This window comes from Eschrichtius robustus, chromosome 1 (genome assembly GCF_028021215.1).
Source record: "Eschrichtius robustus isolate mEscRob2 chromosome 1, mEscRob2.pri, whole genome shotgun sequence".
Lineage (NCBI taxonomy): Eukaryota > Metazoa > Chordata > Mammalia > Artiodactyla > Eschrichtiidae > Eschrichtius > Eschrichtius robustus.
The window spans coordinates 132,548,683-132,554,682 of NC_090824.1; positions in this window are offsets into that span (position 1 = coordinate 132,548,683).

Here is a 6,000-nt window from a genome sequence, read left to right on the forward strand (position 1 = left end):
ATTCAGGCATGTGCACTTCTACAGGATTTCATGTTTGTTTTGTTTTGTTTTACAGGATTGCACTTTTACAGGTATTTCTTTAAACCTCCCCCAGGAGGCAGAAAGTGTTGGGACCCACTGCGCTGATTCGTGCGGCTCCATCTCTCAACTTGAATACAACTTCTTCCAACTCTCCTCGGGCTGACTTTACCTTGGGCTTGAGCTTAGCAGAGTGTTCGACAAAACCTTTCGGGTTATCTTGATGCCTAATAACGTGAAATATGACTTAGGTCATAAAGCCCATTGAAAGTCACCCTGGACGAGAGAGTCTCTAGTGGAGTGCCTACAGGCTCTGCCCTTGACGCTGGCTGCCCTGTATCAGTAACTCTCAGAAAATTATTATTGTGCCTCAGATGTGCTTTGCATCCCTCCCATCCACCTTTTCTGCCTGGAAAATCCTCATTTACTCTCGTTTTTTTATTGCGGTAAAATTCACTTAACAAAAGTCACTGTTTTAATCATTTTAAAGTGTGAACCGGCATCGGTCTCTCCGGCCGCCGGGCTGCACCGCTTCCCCGCCGTCCACTTCAGCTTCCTGCCGCCCTCCTGTCTTCTGCGTGCCCGGTCCGACCCCCAGTGGCACTAACGTGGGCTCCTCAGGGCGCTTTCCCAGCGAAGCAGTGGCCGCCGCCGGGGTGGCGAGATCCACGGTCTGGCAGAGGAAGAACGCCCGCTGCGGAACAAGGAGCGCAGGCCGCACAACCTCAGCCGGCCCTGGGGGGATGTGGCGATTCTAAACAGAGGATTCACCGTGGCTCAAAGTTGGCCCTGTTCCAGTATTGGTTATGGGTCTACTGTTCGTCGCTTCTGTATTTATGTTGCACGTTTGGGGCAAGTACACGTGTTCATAGATTCAGCTACATCCATCTGTCTGTCATCTGAAGAAGAAAGGAAAAAACCCCAACATATCTTGGACCAAAAGCATGGTGATTTTCTGTTCATGAGAAAGAAAGTTTCTGTAAGCTAACTGTTTTACAGGGAACGTAATGAGAATTGATTTTAAGGAATCAATTTTTTTTCTATGGCTCATAAACTTTTTAATTCATAAAAGAAGTGTGAAATTCAGTGGTATTTAGTACAGAGTGTTGTGCAACCATTGCCAGAACATTTTCGTTACCCCCAAATTCCATTTATTCTTCAACACCCAAATCAGAAGTCTACTATGTGCCAGACGCTGTACTGAGTACCTTCACACATGGTGTCTTATTAAATCTTCACAGCAGACCTAGGGAGTTGGAATGTTGTCCCCTTCTAGAAATGAGAACGTTGAGACTCAGAGAGGTTTCGTGTCCAGCTAACACTTGGTGGCACTAGGATTCTACTGTCGGCTTCCCCTAGAGGCCGGCCTGTGTCTTTCCCAAGTCCATCTCCCCAGGGCCTGGCGTGTCACATGGTCTCAGCATATATTAGCTCCAGTCTCTCTCTCCACATTGATTCCAATCAATGACATTAATTGCCCAAGGACTGGATGGGGTGCTTGGCTGTTGATGAGAAAGTGCAGTGCTGTTTAGTTTACCCATGCTCAGTATGACAGTGTGAGCGGAGGCTGCATTTGAAGATGTACAGCTGCCCCTGAGAGGGAGGCCACAAGCCCCTGTCCAGGGGTCAGACCCAAGCTGGACCCCTCGGTCTCCAGTTCTGGGAATGACACGTCGTATTTAGTCAATTGGCCACCAGGAAAGAGCCCAGAGGATCAGGATGGTGACCGGGTTGGAGGAGGGAGAATCTGGAGGGGTAACTGTCTTCAGCCATCTCCAGGCATCTCTAGGGACAGACAACAAGGTCTACCTCCAGCAGATCAGAAAGAGAAGGGCCCGCGACTCAGACTTGGTTCCAAATAACACGTTCCCGTAATAGACTCAGCGACAGTGACCCTCAAAAAAAGAGTGATCAATGATCTCGCTTATATGCAGAATCTTAACAAAAAAGATGATACAAATGAACTTATTTACAAAACAGAAACAGAGACTTAGAGAATGAATTTATGGTCACCAGGGGGACGGGTGGGGGAAGGGATAGATTGGGAGTCTGGGATTGACATGTACACACTGCTATGTTTAAAATGGATAACCAACAAGGACCTATGTTTAAAAAACTTTTTTTAATTAAAATAAATAAATGAGTAAATAAATAAGAATGATCAAGAACATTTGGGCAGAGGGAAAATTTGAACATGGCCTGTACTTAAGATGACACAACTGAATCCACGTAAAACTTCTTGGATGTGAAGGTGGTGTTTGGTCGGGCAGGAGTACACACTGTGGCAGCCCTAGGGATGAAGATCACAAGGCCTGCAGTTTACTTTCACGTGGGTCGTCAGTAAAACTGTTCGTGTGTGCACGTGTATGTGGAGAGAGAAAGAATACGTGCAAATAAGGTAAAATGCACTTTGCTGAATATTAGTGAAGGGTATGTAGTGTTCATTATATTATTCTTCTCTGAGGTTTGAGATTTTCTAAAATAAAAAGTTGGAGGGAATAAAGTACAAAAAGAGGACAGGGGAAGGGAAACTAATGTTTTTGGCAGCAGCCAGAGCCAGTCCCGGATGATGCTTATCGTCACTGAGGCTGGGAAACCCTAACTTATTGAGCACCTACTATGTGCCAGGTGTCCTCTAGGCCCTTTTACATCATTTAATCTTCAAGATAACACCTTCGAAGCAAACACTTCATTTTGCGGCCATTTTATGGATAAATAAATTGAGATGCAAAGAGAATATAGCTGGGAAAACCAGGTCTCAGCCAGATGAGGAAATTTTTTGATCACACAGGTCCTAAGTGGCTGAGGAAGTCGAACACATATCTGTCTAGTCTCAAAGTGTGTGCTTGTTCCTCTGCGTGGCACTGCCTCGCCACAAGAACTGCATAAACCCATGTGCAAGACAAAAACTCCCTTGAAAATTAACTTAACCCAGAACTTACTCCCTGAGCAAGTAATACACATTACAGCAGATGTTGTTGTTGATTATTGTGGCTTCACAAAGATTCTCATGCTCGAGATGGAGCGCCCAACAACAGTGGGCAGCACACTTCTATGATATGTACACACACAGACACATACAGAGGCACAGAGACACACAAAGACACACACACAGACACAGAGACACACAGACACACAAAGGCACACACATACAGACACACAGAGACACACAAAGATAGACACACAGACACATACACACAGAGAGACACAGACACAGAGACACACAGACACATACAGGCACAGACACAGAGACACACAAAGACACACACACAGACACACACAGACACAGAGACACACACACACAAAGACACACACATACAGACAGAGACACACAAAGACACACACACAGGCACACACAGAGACACACACAGACACATACAGATACACACACACACACACACACACACACACACACACACACACCACTGCCTCCAGAGAAAATGCTTCAAGGAGACGCCTCTACTTCTCTGTCCTGTTTTCATATGTGGCTTCCAAAAATGTGTTCTTCAGAGCCCAGAGTCAACCCTGTTGGGAGGCTGGCCAGGTGGGAGGGGGAACAAGAGCAGGGGGACCCAAAGGATCAAATGTGCTTGAACTTGATACCAGTATCTATCAGCCTCTGCCTTGCTCTACGGGTCAAAGCCGATCACAGGGAAGGGAGATACGCGGATCCGTCCGCCTGCTCCTGCCCTCTGAGCTCTGTCTCCTCAGATCCCAGGCATTCTCCCTCGGCATTCACTGCGCATCCCCAGGCTTTGAGCCTCCCCGGTTGTGACCACCATGCACGCACTCGCTCCTGTGCCCGATGCTCTGCTAGCACTGAATACGCAGCAGCGCAGCAGGGAGACTGCCCTCGGAGCTTACGTTCGAAACAAAGATGTAGACAAGTCGCGTGTGCCCGGCACGTCCGTCAGGCGGTGGTGTGTGTTAGGGCAAACAGCCGAGCTGAGAAGGTGGAGGGGCAGCGGTGGAGACGGGCAGGGGGTGCGACTTTAAATAGGATGGTTGGGGCGCGGGAGGAGCCGGCCACGTGGATAGCTGGGTAACGGTGCCGGGCCGAGGAGCGCGCCAGAGTCCAGCCCCCATGGCGCACACAGGGTGTTCAGGAACTGGGGGAGCGGGGCAGCGCGGGAGGAGATGAGGTCAGACCCTGGGAGCCAGGGACAGGCTGTGGTTTCACCGTGAGACAGAGGAGAGGCCAGCCGGGGATCTGGGCAGAGGGGTGACAGGATTCGAGTAAGGCCAGCAGCCGGACTTGAGCTGCCATTTCTGCCCTTGCAGGAGCTGTGCCCCAGACACGTATTTTCCTGGGTTAAACCATGAACCTTGGAGGCAAGCTGAGAAATACCATCTCAATGAAAATGTTGATTTATGAAACTCCACTCAGTACAATGTAACAAGAGCCATAAAGCTCTTCAGCTTTCACTTAATAATTCCATGCCTGGGAATTCATCCTAAGGAGAGAATGTAATAAAACAGTGTTTTCCCAGAGTGTCTTCAATAATTTTTTTCATTTTGTGTTTTCATGTTAATAATAATCTTTTTTAAATTGGCATGAACATGTCATTGTAAGAGCTGTGTGACTGTAATGAGATTGAACATTCACCTATGCTTAGAAATTTTGCTTTATCTTCACCTTTTAAAAATTATAAATAGCACTGCAATTAAAATAATTGTGCATTAAAAAAAATGTGGGCACGGGGCTTCCCTGGTGGCGCAGTGGTTAAGAATCCGCCTGCCAATGCAGGGGACACGGGTTCCAGCCCTGGTCCGGGAAGATCCCACACGCCACAGAGCCACTAAGCCCGTGCACCACAACTACTGAGCCTGCGCTCTAGAGCCCGCGAGCCGTAACTACTGAGCCCACGTGCCACAACTACTGAAGCGCACGTGCCTACAACCCGTGCTCCACAACAAGAGAAGCCACTGCAACGAGAAGCCCGCGCACTGCAGCGAAGAGTAGCCCCCGCTCGCCGCAACTAGAGAAGGCCCACGCGCAGCAACAAAGACCCAACACAGCACACGCGCGCACACACACGCACACACACACACACACACAAATATATATATATATATATATATATATATATATAGGCATGAACCTATACACCACGTCTAGTTGACCACCTTACGGCCCAACAAGGCCTTTGTTTCCAGCCCTGGAACCAGGTAGTGTTACATTAATTGTCATGGGCGAGCTAATACGTGAAGAATGGAGTTGAATTTAGCAGTAAAAGGATTATTCATGCCAAGCAAAGGCCAAATTATGTCACAGACTTGCTGTTTGAAGCAAGGATCCACAGTAGGGTGGGTAGACAAGAGTGGTGAGTTACTTGTCATTAATGCCAAACCCAAAGGAATTTCCACCATGCATTTCCACCATGCATCCATGTCGTGAGTGGCAGTTGAGTTTCAGCAAAGCATTATCTATCTTATCAGTGATGTTGCCTTTAATTCTGTTTGTTCTGAAATAGTGTTTTTACTTAATTAGCAATTTCATTTTGATTATGTAGCTCTGTAAGAGTTACAGTCCCTCTACTTAGATTCATTTTTGTAACATTGTAATTAAGCATTATTTAATTCAACATCCCAGGTGAGTGAAACAATTATTTTCCTTTACAAGTTGTCTGAACGTTAGTCAGGCATGAGCAACCCTGGAATAAACAGTGGCTTGAAGCATCAGACAATTGAAAACAGCTGTTCCGACGCTGATCCACTGATCACCTACTCAGGAAGGGCTGGCTGCTCCTTGGCTGCAGGAAGGCCTGGAAGAGCAATCAAGGTGTCATTACCTGCCCCAGCCTATTCATGAAGGTCCCCAGGTCACCAGGGCTCCTGTACAAGCAGGCCCTGACAGATTGGTCCAGCAAGGATTCAGGAACATTCCATTCATTTATGCTGTTGGTGACCACACTCTGGGGGAAACAACAGGCGGGTCTGGGTCCAGAAAGTTCTCCAGCTCCCAGGCTCTGGGCACCGACC